At 35.2% G+C, this 17,891-nt stretch overlaps 1 protein-coding gene and 1 non-coding gene across 2 annotated transcripts in view; both read left to right on the top strand.

The window, feature by feature from the left end:
- The window catches only part of CEP128 (centrosomal protein 128), a 499,758-nt gene that overhangs the window by 269,845 nt on the left and 212,022 nt on the right, over positions 1-17,891 (top strand). The window lies entirely within an intron of this gene.
- Positions 9,153-9,316, top strand: LOC123238453. The gene has a single exon (XR_006505617.1). It is a non-coding gene; the product is annotated as a U1 spliceosomal RNA (small nuclear RNA).

Here is a 17,891-nt window from a genome sequence, read left to right as displayed (position 1 = left end):
TCAGGAAGACCTGAGTTCAAATGTGGCATTAGACAGTTACCAGATGTAGGATCCTTGGGCAAGTCACTTAATCTTTATCTGCCTTAGTTTCCATATCTGTAAAATGGGGCTAATAGCACCTCTCTCCCAGGGTTGTTGTAAGGCTAAAATGAGATAATATATCAAGAAGTGCTATATATCAATGCTAGTCATGAACAGTAGTTAACATTTATATAGTGCTTAGTATGTGCCAGGTACTATGCTAAGTGTTTTACAATTATCTCATTTGATGGCGGAGTCCTTAATAGTTTAATGAATAATGAAATATACTTTGAATCTGAAATTAAATGTTACCAGAAAAGGCTCCAACTATAAGTTTATTTTACAAATGCATAGCATATAGACAAGGCTGATATTTCCTTTATGCTAAGCTTGGTATATTTTATAGTTTGAGTCTCCTCTGATGCAAACTTATTTTGTGTTTTTAAAACTGCTTATTAGATTGGTTAAACTCAACCAATTTTTATTGCAAAGCAGTGTTCCTTGCTTAACAGGAAGCAAAAATAGTATTTCACCTCAGGGGATTGACTATTTAATTGGGGAGTTCAAGAATAGGATAAAAACTTGAGTCTAATAGATTTAGAAAAAGAGATTAAAGTTTTGTATTAGAGGAGAGAGAAAAAGACTGAGTAAGATTGTGGCGGAGAGGATGAGAGGCAGAGACAGAGATCAAGAGAGAGGGAAAGAGAACTCATGAGCACCCAAACTTTCTAATAGGTAAATCCTGGAGGAAGTGACTGAAGATGAACATATAAATAAATAGTACCTGAAGTCAAGGAGACCTGAGTTCCAATCTGACATTAGGCAATTATTAACTGTATCATTCTTGGGCACCTCACTTAAACCCTATCTACCTCAGTGTCCTTATCTGTAAAATGAGGTTAATAATACCTCTCTTCCAGGGTTGTTGTGCGACTGGCTATTAAAAGTTAACATTTTTATAGTACTTAGTATGTGCCAGCTACTATATATGTGATTGCTCTATGTAAAAATTTATTTCTATGTCATTCAGACATAATTTTATTTCTTAAAGCCTCTTTATAATTCTGATCTTTGTTAAAAGTTATTTTTCTACCCCTTGAACCTCTACTTAAGCATAATAAAACCTAAGTTTTTGACTCTAAAATATTTGTGTTATAGTAGATTGATTTTGGCAGCAGTAATCTGTTGTCTGAATTCAAGGAGGAGATATTTCTCCTCCAGAGTGTTGGTCCTGGAGTCAAAAAGATTGGCCTTAGACACTTGCTAGCTAGATGACTTTGGGCAAGTCACTTAATCTGCTTGTCTCAGTTTCTTCATCTGTAAAATGGGTATAAAAATAGCACCTCTTCCTGCGATTGTTATGAAGATCAAGTGAAATAATAATTGGAAATTGCTTAGCATCATGCCTGGCACATAGTAAGTGCTATGTAAATGTTAACCCTTATTATTATTGCCTTCTTTAGATAGTACTCCTATCAGTACTTTTAACTCAACATTTCTAAAACAGAACTCATTATCTCCATTTCCCCTCCACATGCTAAACATACAAAACCAAACTTTCCTCTTTTCCCAAACATCTTTATTTATTTTGAGTTACTATCATTTTCCCAGTCACCCTGATTTTTAATATCAGTGTCATATTTGATTATTCCCTTCCCTTGTCCTTCACATCTAATCTGCCTGCCTATTTTGCCTTCACAGAATCTCTCACATATATTCCTTGTTTTCTACTCACATAGACATTGTCCTAATTTAGTCTAGAATCTCAAATTTAGAGCTGGAGGGCACCTCTGTTACAGGTTAGGAGAATGAGGGCTTGCAAATGGTCATGTCCCATCACCTTTTGATTAGACCGTTTTAATTCTGTTAGTCTACTAACATGTCTCTATGTATCCTCTCAAATTCATCTTCCACACAACTCTGATCACGTTAGTTCCCCAACTGAAAAATCTATACTGCTGCCCTATTGCCTCTAAATAAAATATAGACTTCCCTCCCTGGCACATCCGGACATCCACAGTTGAATCCAATCTCTCTTTCCTAATTTGTTTCACATTGGAACCTACAATAATAGGTGTAGAGTGAAAGGGTCTTTTGAGACCATCTTGGCCAATTCCTTTTTTTTACAGATGAGGAAACTGGGACCTGAGGAGGTTGTGACTTGTTCAAGGTCACGCAGGTAGTGGTAGAATATCTTGTATGCATCCTTCCTTCCATTTTCCCACACAGCCCAATATTCCATTTTCCCACAACACAATTGGTACTATTTTTCTAGGTTTGTAGAATTTTTCCTTAAAATGAAAAAAAATGATAAATTTCCCTTTTCCAATGTCTATACTTGTCAAATGCTGCTCCAAATGAATGTTTTTTTTTTGTTTTTTTTTTTTTTGGTAAATCATTGGGAGAGACAAAGAGAGAGCTTGCATACAAAATTTATACAACCAAATGAAATTTATTGGAGTATATTCCTAACAGCCCACCGCAACCACAAAGAGGGTTGGAGAGAGAAGGGCTGGGAATTGTTTACATCTGTTTGCAGTCTGGGAATGGGGGGTCACCAAGATGACTTTCCAGCTTTTTTTCCTTTTGTACAGGAATAGTATCTTTTAACGCATGTGCTGTTAGTTTTTTCTTTGCTTCTTGGTTACTCTACGGCAGTGATTACCACAGATTTACCCTTTTAGAATCTCATATCCATTTCTTTTTTTCTACTCACATAGACATTATTCAGGCATAGAGTTAAATCTAGAGTGAAAGACACCTCAATTCCATCTGTTCCCCTCCCTCCTTTTACTGAAAGGAAGTTAAGGGCCACAGACTTAAAGAACTGCCTCAGGGTCACATCTAATCACCTTTTGACCAAGTTATTTAACACTCTGATAATACTCACAGGTCTGTAAGTGTCTTCTCTGATTCATCCTCTCTCTAGGTAGTTGACCTATCATGAGTTACTTGACTTCCAAATCTATTTTTTGAAAATTTTAAGTGTTATTGTTGTTCGACAAGGTGAGAGAAGGAGAAATAGAAAAGAAGGGAGAGTCTCACTTGTCAATTCTGACTTTGGGTCTCTTTTCATAGAGGGAAATCATTGACTTTAATGGCCTGGATTGGACTTAGAAATTTTTTCCTAAGAAACATGATCATGAGCTCAGACAAAGGATAACTAGGACAAAATCTACATGACCTGATTTTCTGACTTAGCTCAATTTTCCTAAATTGGTCTCTACCTACTAAAGCATGTTTTGGGAATAGTAGATCTGCTAACCATCATTTAGGGCTTTTTATTTAGTATTTCATTCATCTATCTTGCGCCTACAAGATAGGTCAGCAGTCATTTATTAATAGGGCTAAAACAAGTCCTACTATAGCATTCTTCATGCATTTGTATAAATCATTGTGTGTCTGAGATACATTCTTTTTTCATTTTTGACTTTCACAGTTCTGATCTTTCATCAAGGTTTCACCAGCTCAGATTTAAGTTATATCATAAACCTTCCTTGAGCCTCCACTTAGACTGTTAGCGTTTTCTATTTTCTTCTGAAGGCATGCCGGATCTCTACACTCTGTAACTTCCCCAATCCTCCAATATAATCACCTAAGAGACAGGAACTCTTTCAATTTTGTCTTTTCAGACCCTTATATAGTGTTTTATTTAACTTTATTTTTATTTTTTTATTTTAATACATTTTCAAATAAGTTTTCTGACATTGTATGATCCATGTTGCCTACTTTCCTTCTTCCTTGCCCCCCTACTAAAGTTGACAAGCAATTCAATCTGAGTTAGACATGTATTATCATGTAAAACATAATTCCATATTATGAATTTTTGTAATTGAATACTCTTTATAAAAGCAAAACTCCAAATCATATGCCCTTATAAATGAGTGATAAATCATATGCTTTCATCTGCATTTTTACTCCAACAGTTCTTTGTTTTACATTTAGTAAGTGCTTAATAATTACTAGCTGAATTTAAGGATTTTATAGGTTAAATTAGCTCTTATGGAGTAACCTAAAAACGTTCTTCCATATTTGTTTCTGGAGAGAAATATGTTCCAAATTTCAAAGAGCCGACTGAGAAATCAATGTTTATAACAAAATCTGCTTGTAAGTTAGGGATTGCCTGTAAACTGTTAATAATCCTTTCTTTTCTTCTGAATATGTTTATATGTTTGTGTATATGAGTATATATAAAGGATGAGAGAGCTCTAATTCTTGCTTTGTAAGCACATTAAAACATTTGGTGAATTGGTTTTTCTCCCAAAGGTTAGGAGTTATGAAACTTGTTTTATGTTTAATGATCAAAAAGAAATTCCATACAGCAAAATTGGATTTCAATTGAGCTTTCCAAGACTACTTTAGGTCTCATTAAGTGATAAAGTCATTAAAAATATATATATAAAGCTTGAGTGTCAATAATGGTTCCTCTCGAACAGAGCATGACCATTTGCTATTTGTTTTATGATATTTTGAAGGAAATACTGCCACACAAATGTAATATAGAGGTGTGGTTTGTTCCCTCTCATGCTACTAAATGATAACTATAAATGCTCTTTATGATATGACAAGAAGAAAAGTAGTGGTATAAAGACAAATTGATCATTTTGGATAGATATGGAGGACTTGAAAATGAGGTTGAGGATATGATTAAGCAATTTCTTATGAGAAAAAAAGGACTACCCATATGACAAAGGGCCACATTGTTCTGATATTTTTAACAGTATTTCGAAAATCTTGGAAAAATTTGTGTTTTGTATAGCAATCTTTCTTATAAGGTAAGTTAATGTAGATAAAATTTTGGCAAAGTAACATATTTGATACATAACGAAATTAAAGTATTTTGGTATAGGTCAAAGCTACTTTGAAATCCAGAGACTAAATTCAGTTCCTGCATTTGTACCTATTGCTTAGATTTCTGTTTCTCCTCTAAAATTTGTTCTCACATCTGAGGTTGAGGTGACTTCAGTTACTCATTCAAACTCTCTACTTCAGAAAGTCACATGGCAGTTTTAGGGAGTTTCACTATGTACAGGTTTTGCTATATATATCCTTTAGAAACTGTGCGAGTTATGAAAGTATCATCAATGTGGCCACATTCTTATTCTTAGAATCATAGATCATAAGTCCTAAATTACTAATAATCTAAATCTAGTCAGTTGCCTGTTTTTTTTTGTACAACCATGAGCTAAGAATGGTTTCTCTATTTTAAAATACAATAAAAATTTATTTTAAAATGTAAAAGCGCTGTTTAATGTGGGCTGTACAAAAGCTCCAAGTTGGCTAAATATATCACATATAGTTTTCTAACTTTTGAGAGACTAAAACCCCGGTTTCCCAATTTTCTAGCTCCTTCTTTACTACACTATGCTTGTTTTATACATTTCCTAGCGACTATAACATATATATATTTTAAACTATTACCTTCCATCTTAGAATCAGTACTGTATTTTGGTTATAAGACAGAAAAGTGGTATTGAGTAGGCAGTGGAGGTTAACTGATTTTCCCAGGGCCACACAGTTAGGAAGTATTTGAGGCTATATTTGAACCCAGGACTTCTCACTCTAGGCCTGGCTCTGAATTCACTGAGCCACCTAGTTGCCCCTGACCACAACATATTTTGAAATGGAGAGGAGAAAGAACAGAATCTACCACCTAAATTTTGCACAAAGAATGTTCCACCAAAGGTTTTCTCCCAAACCACTTTAAAAAACAAACATTGTCTTCTGAAGAATTTTTTAGTCACCATGTGGCATATTTCTTAGGAATTAGAATCAAACTAAAAACTAAAAAAAACATTAAAATAATAACGTCATTTTTTTCCAGATTATAACCTTCATGAAAGCAAGGAACATGGGGCTATTCAAAACTTTATATCTTCCCTAGCATAATACTCTTTATATGATATGAGTTTTTGTATAATATAACGCTTGTTTTGTTCTTTGAAAACATTACTATTCTGAAAAGGCACTGGTGTTTTCCTCCTCTATTAGAATGCAACATATTGTCATTTAGTGCTTTTCAATTACTTTAATGTATTTACCTTTCTAAGTTTTTATTGACTCTAGTGTTTGTGTATCACTGTTTCTATTCAATTTTGATCTTTTAATCAGGAATTCTTGAAGTCATACTCTACCATATTAATGGTCTATCATTCTCCCTACCTCCCCACTCCCAATCCAGTAGTGTGACACTCATTTTCATAGGCTAAATTATCATTGTGTGTAAGTCACTATTTTCTCCTTTATGGAATAGTATATTTCAAGATTTTCTTTTTATTATTATTATAGTTGCTACTAAATTTATTGTGTTATTGAATGTGATTTTTGGTACTTGAACTGAAAGCTCTAAATTTTGATTATTGCATTCCTGAATATTTTCAGTTTGAAGTTTCTTTAAAATTTTTAAAAATTTATTTGTTACATTAAAATGATCAGTTATCTCTCTCCATCCATCTCCTCCCCTCCTCACATGAGAGAGCATATCATTTGACAAAAAGAAATAAGTATATCTTGCTTGTTTGTATTCATGTTATTTTTCTGGAGGTGGACATACACAAGTTATTGTAGTTAGTCTCCAAACAATATTCCTCTTGGTTTCTACTCATTTCACTCTTCAGGATTTCATGTGGATCTTTCCATGTTTGTTTTTTGATTTATATGCTTGTCATTTCTTATGGCATAATAGTATTCCATCACAGTCATATGCCACAATTTGTTTAGCCATTTCCCAATTGATGGGCATCTCTTTATTTTCCAATTATTTTGCCACCACAAAGAGAACTGCTCTAAATATTTTAGAACATACAGGTTCTTCTGTTCCCTAATAACCCTAGGTAACAAAATTAATAGTGGTATTTCTGGGTCAAAAGATCTACACACTTTTATAACTCTTTGGGCATAATTCAAGATTGCTCTCCACAAGGTTGAATTGGTACACAGTTCCACCAACAGTGTAGTGTTTATTGATGTTCTTTCGGAAGGTGGTCAGTCAAATTTTTTTTATGCTATCCTCTACTTCTAATCTGGGCTTTTCCCTTCCGAACTATTGGTCTGGTTTTGTCCCTAATTTCTGTTTTGATAAATTAGATCTAATATATGGCTTCAAGGCTTTGTTACTATGGGCTCATACTGGAGAATGATCATTTTGGTTTAGAGTATTGGTTGGCTTTAAGTCTATTTGTAGGAGCTCATGTTAGTTCCACTTTCAAGACTTTCCTCATCTTGACTAGCTTACATAACCCACAAAAAGACAGGGTAAAATAATTTTTATATGAATTCGTGCTGGTTTTTATAGCAGGGCTCTTTTCTTCACCTTATTCTATTTTATTGTACAGCTCTTAGCAGAATTGAGGAGATTAATTTTATTTCTTTTCAGCTTTCTTCACCACTGGCCTCTCAGGGATCATTTTGTGTTATTTTCTTAGAGTTTGTGTGGAAATTCATTCTTCTTTAAGACCATTCATATTGCCATCTTAACTGGTCTCATAAAGTCCATCTCTTTGGTGTGATTTAATTCTGTCTTTTTTTTAATCCTTTTCTTCCATCTTAAAATCAATACTCAGTATTGTTTCAAAGGAAGAAAATGGGTAAGGACTAGAGAATCAGAGTTAAGTGACTTGCCCAAGGTCACACAGCTAGGATGTTTCTGAGGCCAGATTTGAACCCAGATATCACATCTCTACACTTAACTGTCTATCCACTAAGCTACCTAGCTGTCCCTGTTCTGCCTTATTTTTAAGGAAGAAAATGGAGTGGAACTGAGATAGCAGAGAAGGTAAACAGATTCACTCAATCTCTACCAAAATATCTTCTAAACAATTATCATATAATACCTCAATATCAATTTTGGAGCAGCATAACCCACAAAAAGACAGGGTAAAATAATTTTTTATGCCTAAACAACTTAGAAAGCTGGCAGGAAAGTTCTATTGCACCAGAGTGGAAGTGGAGCACAAAGCAACATGCCAAGGCAGTTCTCTCCTTGGCAGGAGGCTAAAGGGCAGCTGAATCAGCTGTGAAGGCTTCTGGAACTTTTAGCCACAGATGATAAGGAGGAGGTTGTACAACTAACTGCTTAGAAAATTATAGGTCTCTTTACTGGCTGTCAGTGCTAGAGTCTTGTTGCATTGCCATATACAGATCTAGATTATAGTCATGGGTGTTGTAACTTACTTCTGACAATGAAACCAAAGGGTGCCAAACATAAACAGATCCACACCCACAAACCCACAAGTATTAGGATACACAAGGTAAACTGGGAACCTACACAAGGAATGTGGGAAATAGGTAATACACACTAGTTGGTAAATGTCAGTTAAAAACAATTATTAGTCACCACTCAAGGTTATCTCTCTGTGGGTCCTTTCTTGGGGTTTGAGGAAGGCACAGGAAGTAAAGTAAATGGTTTAATAATGAGTTGTAAGGGTTGGGAAGTAAAGGAAAGGTCACACTAAATCTACTTGTCTAGGGATAAGGTCAAGGGGCTGGAAGGTTGGACAAACACTATACTGACTGTAACTTACGCTACCAGGACCAGCCTGTAAGCTCAGAGGGAGATTGACTGTCTCAATGCAGGGCCCTCTTCAGCTCTAGTGATGATCACAGCTTTCCAGGAACCACAGCAAATAAGTCCACAAAGAGGTAAAGTTAGAGAGCTGAACTAGTCTGGTATGTCCACCAACCAGAACTATATTCTCTGCTCAACCCAACCTTTTTCACAGGGTAGGTGGTTTTGGCAGGAGACAATTACTCTTCTGGGCTCTTCACTTCCAGCAGCTAAGTAAGCACCTAATCTGCCATCAGCTTCATCCAGAGAGTCTCTGAGAAAAGTCCCTCCTCTAACCAATGTTCCATGATTGGAATTTTCAGACTTTGCCTGTCAGCTCTGGCTGCTGCTTTTGCTTCTTACTTTATTTTTTTTTTAACCCTTGTACTTTGGTGTATTGTCTCATAGGTGGAAGATTGGTAAGGGTGGGCAATGGGGGTCAAGTGACTTGCCCAGGGTCACACAGCTGGGAAGTGGCTGAGGCCGGGTTTGAACCTAGGACCTCCTGTCTCTAGGCCTGACTCTCACTCCACTGAGCTACCCAGCTGCCCCCTTTGCTCCTTACTTTAAAATTTACTTTCCCCCCATACTTACCTGGCAGGGGTGATTCCATGATGACGAAGGTGGTTTCCCCAGGGCGAGGCTTATCCATTGCACTCCGGATGGGTTGACCCCTGCGATTTCCCCAAATGCGGGAAACTCGACTGCATAATTTGTGGTAGTTGGGGACTGCGTTCGCACTCTCCCCTAAAAAAAAAATTACTTTTCCCTATAACAATTTCTGTCTCAGGAAGAGGAGAAGCACTAGTATACACCAGTGCTTGGGGCTACAAGGAAGCAGGGGATACTGGTCACAGTTTTAAGACAGAAAAGAATACTTGTGGCTATCATAGACCAGAGCACAGGCCATAAAGGTACTAAACACACTTTTCCTTAGATTGTGTCACCTTGGAAGAACTGAAAAATTATGGCTCCCCAGGATTTGTTGTGAAGGCAGCTACACCAAAAACCTAAAACTTGGAGCAGTACTCCCTTCACTACAGGAGCAGAGCTCAACTCTACAAATTAAGTTAAAAGAAAAGAAAAAAGCTGGAAATGGGCTAAAAAATAAGAAATGCAACATAAAAAGTTTTTTTGAAAGGCAAAACAAAAACCAAGAAGAAGAAGACAATATTACTACATCCAACATCTCCAAAAATATATGAATTGGTCTCAAGCCCAAAAAGAATTAATGGAGGAGTTAAAAACATTTTAAAAATCAAATAAAAGAGGTAGAAGAATAATTGGGAAAAGAAATGATAGGGATTTAGGGAAATCATGAGAAAAGAAGTCAACAGGTTAGTAAAGGAGGTATAAAAATTCACTGAAGAGAATTTCTTAAAAGATGGAATTATCCATATGGAAAAAGAGGTACAAAAATTCACTGATTAAAAAGAACTGAAAAATCAGAGAACAAATTGACCAAATTGAAAAGGAAGTACAAAAGCTCACTAGAGAAAATAATGCTATAACATTTTGAATTAGGCAAGAGGAACTAATGATTCCGTGGGACATCAGGAACCAATTGGACAAAGTCAAAAGAATGAAAAATATATGAGAAAATGTGAAATATCTTATTGGAGAAACAATATGGAGAAACAATGACTTGGAAAATAGATCCAGGAGAAATAATCCAAGAATTATTGGATTGCCTAAAAACAATGATCACAAAAAGAACTTATACATTATCTTTCAAGAAGTCATCAAGGGTGGGGCAGCAAAGTGGCTCAGTGGATTGTGAGCCAGGCCCAGAAACAGGAAGTCCTGGGTTCAAATCTGGCCCCAGACACTTCCTAGCTATGTAACCTGGGGCAAATCACTTAACCTCCATTTCCTAGCTCTTACTGCTCTTCTGCCTTAGAACCAATATACAGTATTGATTCAAAGATAGAGATAAGGGTTTTAAAAAAAGTCGTCATCAAGGAAAACTGCCACTGATATTCCAGAAACAGGGGGCAAAATAGAACTTAAATACACATACATACATAAAGTTTAGGGGGAAAGGGAGGTATTTAAATGAGAGAAATGGAGTAGCTTTTATAGGGTCAACATAAGGGTGAGAAAAGCAGTACTGGGGTATAATTTCAAAAATAACAAAAATAATATTTAATCAAATCCAAAGCAATCCATTAAACATCACAGGCAAAGCTATGCTTCAAATAAATGCCCAAAAGGCCAAAGTTGATCAGTTCTACAAAGAATTAGTGCATCTTCTAGAAATAATATCCCAAAAGTTGTCACATTCACAATAGGGATTGATATGCTACAGAAGGAAATAAAAAAGATATTTGAATAACAGTCAAACATGGCTTTGGAATACAAGATAAAACAGGGCAGAAATTAATAGAATTTTGTCATGATAACTTGTTGGTCATAGCAAACACTTTCTTTCATAACTCAGAAGTGACTGTTATGCATGGACATCACCAGATGGTCAATTTCAAAATCAAGTTTATTATATACTTTGCAGCCAATGGTGGAGAACCTCTGTACACTGAGTTAATACAAGACCTGGAGCTAACTTATTTCACTCAGATCATGAACTTCTTTTTGCAAAATTCAGAGAAATTGAAAAAAGAAGGGAAAACCAGAATTCTATATAGATATGGCCTAAATAACACCCCTTATGAATATGAAGTAGAAGTGATGAATAGATTTAAGGGTTTAGATCTGGTAGACAGAATGCCTAAAGAACTGTAGGCAAAGGCTTACGATATTGTACAGGAGGCAGCAACAAAAAAAAGTTGCAAAGAAATAGTAAGAAAGAAAAATTGCTATCTGCTTAGGCTTTACAAGTATATGTGGAAAGAAGGAAAGCGAAAGGTAAAGGACAAAAGACAAAATATACCCGAGAATGAAGAATTCCAGATAATAGGAAGAAGAGATTAGGTTTTTCTAAAATTAGAAATGCAAAGAAATAGAAAAAAAAATAATAGAATTAGATAAAACAGAGATCTCTTCAAGAAAAATTAGAGATATGAAGGAAGTATTTCATACAAATATAAGTATGATAAAAGACAAAAAGGATTGGGGCTTAACAGAAGTAGAAGAAATTAATAAGAGGTGGCAAGATTAAATAGAAGAATTATACAAGAAAGATCTTAACATTACCCATATCACAATGGTGTAGTTACCAGCCAACATTTTCTGGATTATGGAAAAAGTAAGGGAATTCCATTTTTTAAAAAAAGGCATCTACGTCTGTTTCATTGACTACACTAAAGCCTTTGTCTACGTAGATCACAACAATGTGACAAATCCTCAGAGACAGAAATCTTATTAGGTCATCTTATTTGTCTCTTGAGGAACTTATATGCAGGCCAAGAAGAAAGTTAGAACCAAACATGTAACAACTGATTGGTTGAAGATTGGAAAAGGAGAATAAGGCTGTATATTTTCCCCTTATTTATTTAACTTACATGCAGAGTATATCATGTGAAATACCAGACTGGATAAGTAAAAAGCCAGAAATTATGTTTCTAGGAGAAATATCACTAATCTCAGATATGCAGATGATACAATTGGTAGAAAGCAAGGAAGAATTAAGAAACCACTTGAGTAGGGTGAAGGAGGAGAATGTAAAAGCTGGCTTGAAGTTTAACATAAAACAAAACAAAACAAGCAAACCTAAGATCTTGGCAAATGGTCCCATCACTTCCTGGCAAAAAGGCAGAGAAGCAATTGAAGTAGTGTCATATTATAAAGTGTTGGGTTCAGAGGTCATGACAGGTGGCAACTGCAAACATAAAATTAAAAGGCTCCTTAATAGAAAAGCTATAGCAAATCTGGATAACATACCTAAAAGTAGAGACATCACCTTGCCAACAAAGGTCTATGTAGTCAAAGGAATGGTTTTTCCAGTAGCAGTGTATGGCTCCGAGTTTTGGATTATACACAAAGCAAAGTGCTACAGAATTGTTGCTTTCTAATTCTGTGCTGTAAAAAGTCTTCTCTAGGTTTTAACCTGTGACTAAAAGCCTTTAGCCTTATCATCTTGGCACAGTTTCTCTTACTCTTCCATCCAACCAACCATGTCATTCCTCATTCAATAGTTTTTCTGAGCATGCAATATTGTTCCATTTTTCTTTTTGATCTGGATTTTCTACGTGAAAAACTACCTATATCAAAGTAGACGGGCAACTTTTCCCACTAAAGGTAGCTCACTATCCTTTAAATCAGTGTGGTTCCCAAACTTTTTGGCCTACTGTCCCCTTTCCAGAAAAAATATTACTTAGTGCCCTGTGTCACATACTATCACCGCCCCCTTACAGTTATTCACCGCCCCCAAATGCACCTGTGGCCATCACCACCCCCCTGGATCGCTGCAGCTCCCACCAGGGATTGGTGGTGCCCACTTTGGGAATCACTGCTTTAGACCCACAATGGCAAACTTACGGAATGCATGCCAAAGATGACACGCAGAGAGCTCTCTGTGCACACGGGCACTTGTCTCCTGTCAAAGTTCATTATTAGAAAGGCAGAGAGAATGTGCCTGATGCCATTTTTTCACACCCCCACACCCCTCTGCCATGGAGTGCTGGGGCCACTCCTCTCTTCCTCTCTACACTCACTGAGGACATTCTTCACTTCACCCATCCCTCTGCCTTGCAGCACACTGGGAGCACTTCCTCCCTCCTCTGTGTGTGTGTGTGTGGGGGGGGGCATAAGTGATAGTCATGGCGGGGGTGAGACATGTGATCTCTAAAAGGCTCGCTGTCACTGCTCTAAACTATACTATTTTATTTTTTTCTATATCATTAAATTTTATAGTCTGGCCCATTATTATTTTTTTTAAACCCTTAACTTCTGCGTATTGGCTCATTGGTGGAAGAGTGGTAAGGGTGGGCAATGGGGGTCAAGCGACTTGCCCAGGGGCACACAACCAGGAAGTGTCTGAGGCCAGATTTGAACCTAGGACCTCCTGTCTCTAGGCCTGACTCTCAATCCACTGAGCTACCCAGCTGCACCTCTGGCCTATTATTTTTATTTAATATAATAACTTTAGTTGCATAGTTGTCTATTTTTCTTTTCTTTGTTGTCAGCATTAGCTTTCTGAAATAATATATGCTAGTTGGGCCTCTACACTTGTTTGCTTTTCTTTATGTATTTAAATTTATTCTTTATTCAAATCACAATAATGAAACAGTTTTGAAATATTATTTCTTTTGTAGCTCCCTTAAAGTTATAAATATTTCAATTTTATTAACATGCTTAATATCATGACTCCCTGGGCTCTAAATTCAAATACAATAAAAACTTTTTTAACTGAAGTTTCAATTTTTAAGTCATTGGAAATCATCTTATCTCTTGAGATATGACTCTAGATCTATGATTCTTTGAAAGAGGATGTTGTGGTAGTGATTGAATTTTTTTCTCCCTTTTGGTAAAATTCCTTAAAAAGACAGATTTTTTTTAAACAAAGGTTTAATAAAACCTTTTTTGTGTGCATTCTCCTTTAAAATTATTTAAATTCTTCCTTAAGGAGCTTTATCTTAATGTTATTTTTTCATATTTTTTTCTTGCCTATATTTTTAGTAAATTTTTAAAAGATACTTCATACATATATAAGTAATTTGTACTTTTTGTCTTTTTAAACCCTGAAGCTCTAGAACTTATTAAAACTTTTGTTTCTGTTAATTTGTCATACTGATATGAACATTTTAAGTTTTATAAAATTTATGTTTAATGAATTAATTTAAAATTGAGATAAATTGCTAAATAGTTTTAGGTCACAGAAAATGACCTCATTCAGAATGTAGCAACAATTTGTAGGATCATGTAACTATAATTTTTTACTATAACTATAAATTAAAATTCTTTCTCTGCCTAACTCTGTGACTTTAGGCAAGTCATTTAGTCTTTTTGGTCCTCAGTTTCTTTGTTTGTAACATGATATTGGACTCTGGACATTTAGGAGTTCCCTTCCATCTCTTCATTTATGAGGTAAATATTTAACATCCAGCTATTTGAAAAGAAAAACAATATATGTTACTTTAATCTGCATTATTAACATTTTCTTCATTATTTTAAAGCTAGGTAATCAACAAAACAATACATGAAATAAGCTCTGATTTGTAGGTTTTGCCAGTTTCTGATGTGTAAATACTTATACTAAATATAGTTTCAACACACCACTGGTTATAGTGTTCTGAGTTTTCCATAGCATTATGGAAAATAATAGAAGATGAATTATTACATTAACTATTAGTTTATATGTACATACAATATTGGTATCTTCACTTCTTCAAATTAAATACTTAAATTATAAATATTCACCAAATTTATTCTTTAGGTCAAGGGCTTAGACTTGTTAACATCGAATGTCATTTAGAAGTCTTGCATTCTATAATTCTACAATTAAGCATATATTTATTTATAAATTTGCTTCCTCCAATTTAGTATTTTCAATTTCATACAATGCTGTGCTTTAGGATACCAATATGATAAAAATGGTAATGTACCAAACCTGTGATTATAATAAAGACTATTAATAATGGAAAATGGATTGCCTCAAACTAGGTACTATCTCATTGAAATTGAAGGAAGATAGAAATGTTTTAATTTGCTAAGTTTGACCATAAAACATTATCTTGAGGGGTAGTAATTTTGTATTGATGTGACATTCCAGACATATGAACAGAAATATTGAGTGCTAACTTATATTCATTTGGATTTTTGTTTCCTTTTACTATTAGAAAAATGTGTGGTGTAACATAGATTTTCATTGGTTTATTCTTGGCTTTAAAGAATCATGAAATGTTTTTGTAATGATTTGTCTAAATATGGGTCTGCCATAACAATGATTTTTCTCTCAGAAAATTGAAGCCAATAACCATCTATTTTTACTTTTACTTACTGGATCTGAGTTGATACTGTTTAGCAACTGAGCATAAGAATCCATTAAGTGAGCTTAATTTAATTTTTTCTTAAATATTAAAATTTAATGTTATAATTATTTTATATTAACTCAAGATATTTCCTTTTATTTATTTCTTCTTTAAAAGGCTTAGTAATAACTGGCTTCTTTTTTTAAAACTATTTTTTCCAGGTTACATGTTAATACAATTTTCAGTAATCATTTTCTGACATTTTGTGATCCGTGTTCTCTCTCCTTCCTTCCCACCTGTCTCCCCTCCCAAAGACAATAGGTAATATGATGTGAGTAGTACATGTATTGTCATATAATATTTATTTTCATTCATTATAATAAGAAAGAAGACACATTGCATTTACTAGAGAAAAATTCATGGAGGAAATAAAGTGAAGAATGCTATGCTTCAGTCTACATTCAGATGCTTGTTAGTTCCTTCTATGGCAGTGGCTAGCCTTTTTCATCATAGGTGCCTGGAGTTGACTTGAATCCTTGTATTGCTGATAATAATTTGAGCCTTCACAGTTGACCATCATACTTTATTGCTATTACTATGTACAACGTTCTTATTCTGCTCACTTCCGTTAAAGGGATTTTTTTAATCTCTCCCTCTGTCTAATTTAAGAGGGGAGAGAGCAGGGTTTCTCAGTGGATCAGAGAACTGACAGGTTCAGTGTGCAATGAGCCAGAGCTGAAGATTCTGTTACCAAGGAGACCAGGACACCCAGGAGAAGAAGTAGGAACTGCTTTCTGGAAGGAAGGTTGTAAAGCAGCAATTGGTCAGTGAGGAGATAAAGGAAGCAGCCACTGAGGGAAGGAAACTTTTGCCTCTAGGATCTCTAGAGACCAGGAGGTCTGGCTCTCAGGCAAGGGCTGCTGGCAGTTGGCTGGTGACAGTTGGCTGTCTATTGTTTTAGGAAGTTAATTAGTTAGAGAATATTTTACAGATAGAGTAGATTAGGCCTGGTGTGCCAGGCAGAAGAACCTGTCCTAAGAAGACAGTTAGAGATAGTATTAGGACATTTTAGGTAGTTATTAGGAATTATTTATTAGTGAGATTTAATTTAGGTAGATTTATAGGGTATAAGATTAATAATCTCTCTTTTTTTTTCTTTTCTATCTTTCTACCTGTACTTTTTTCTAAATTAAACAAAGTTTTTATTAAACTGCTCTCCTCACTTTGTCAAACTCCTACATTTATCCCTTACACTTCACTTGGCATCAATTCATCTTTTTTGGGGATTATCTTGTTTGTCATTTCTTATGACACAATTGTATTCCATTACAATCATGTACCACAACTAGTTCAGCTATTCCCCAACTGATAGACATCCTTCAGTTTCCAGTTCTTTGTCACCTCAAAAAGAGTTGATATAAATATTTCTTTACAGGTAGGTCTTTTCCCCCTTTCTTTGATCTCTTTGGGAAATGACTTAGTAGAGTGATTATTGGGCCAAAGAGCATGCAGAGTTTTATGGTTTTTTGGGCATAGTTTCTAATTGCTTTTCAGAATGGTTATTCCAGTTCATGGCTCCAACTGTCCCAATTTTTCCACACCCCCTCCAATTTTTACTACTTTGGTAGAGGTAGAAAAAATTTAATAGCAAAGGAGAGAGGCTGTAAAAAAAATAAATATTTTTTACATATGCAGAATGAAAAAGAATAATGCTCGTCCCTGGAACAGGCCACATCTTTTGGGACAAGCTTCATCAAACATTGAAGAATGGGAAAGACAATCATTCTTACAATCTAAATAGAGGCGTAAGGCCACAGACTGCTGTGGAGGTTGCCACATGGTAGTAGAGAGGGAAATTATCTCATGCAACCATCTGGTAGCTTCTTATTTTAATTATTCTTGTTAGCTTTTTTTTTTTTCTTTCTCTGATGCTTTAGTGCTTTCATTTTTGTTGTTGTTTAGTCATTTAATCACCTGACTCTTCATTACCCCATGGACCAGAGCACACCAGACTCTTCCATCCTCTTCTTTCCCTCAGAATCTGTCCAAGTTTATGTTTGTTTCAATGACACTATCTCATCTTTGGCCATAACCCTTTTCATTTGCTTTCACTCTTTCCCAATATAAGGGTATTTTTCACTGAATCATGTCTTCTCATTTTTGTGGCCAAAGCAGTTAAGCTTCAGCTTTAGTATTTGACCTTTCAGTGAATAGACAATAATATTCTTTAACTACTGACTGATTTGATCTCCTCCACTACCACAGTTAGAAAGCATCAGTTCTAAAGCACTCAACCTTCCTTATAGTCCAATTCTCACAGCTTGATATTGCTACTGGAAAAATCACAGCTTTGACTATAAAGACCATTGTTGGCAAGGTAATGTCTCTGCTTTTGAGTATGTTGTCTGGATTTGCCATAGCTTCCTTTCTAAGGAGTAAGGGTCTTTTAATTTCCTGGT

The sequence above is a fragment of the Gracilinanus agilis genome, chromosome 2, assembly GCF_016433145.1.
Source record: "Gracilinanus agilis isolate LMUSP501 chromosome 2, AgileGrace, whole genome shotgun sequence".
NCBI classification, from domain to species: domain Eukaryota; kingdom Metazoa; phylum Chordata; class Mammalia; order Didelphimorphia; family Didelphidae; genus Gracilinanus; species Gracilinanus agilis.
Note: the sequence above shows the minus strand (reverse complement) of the source record. Positions and strands in the feature narration are given on the sequence as shown.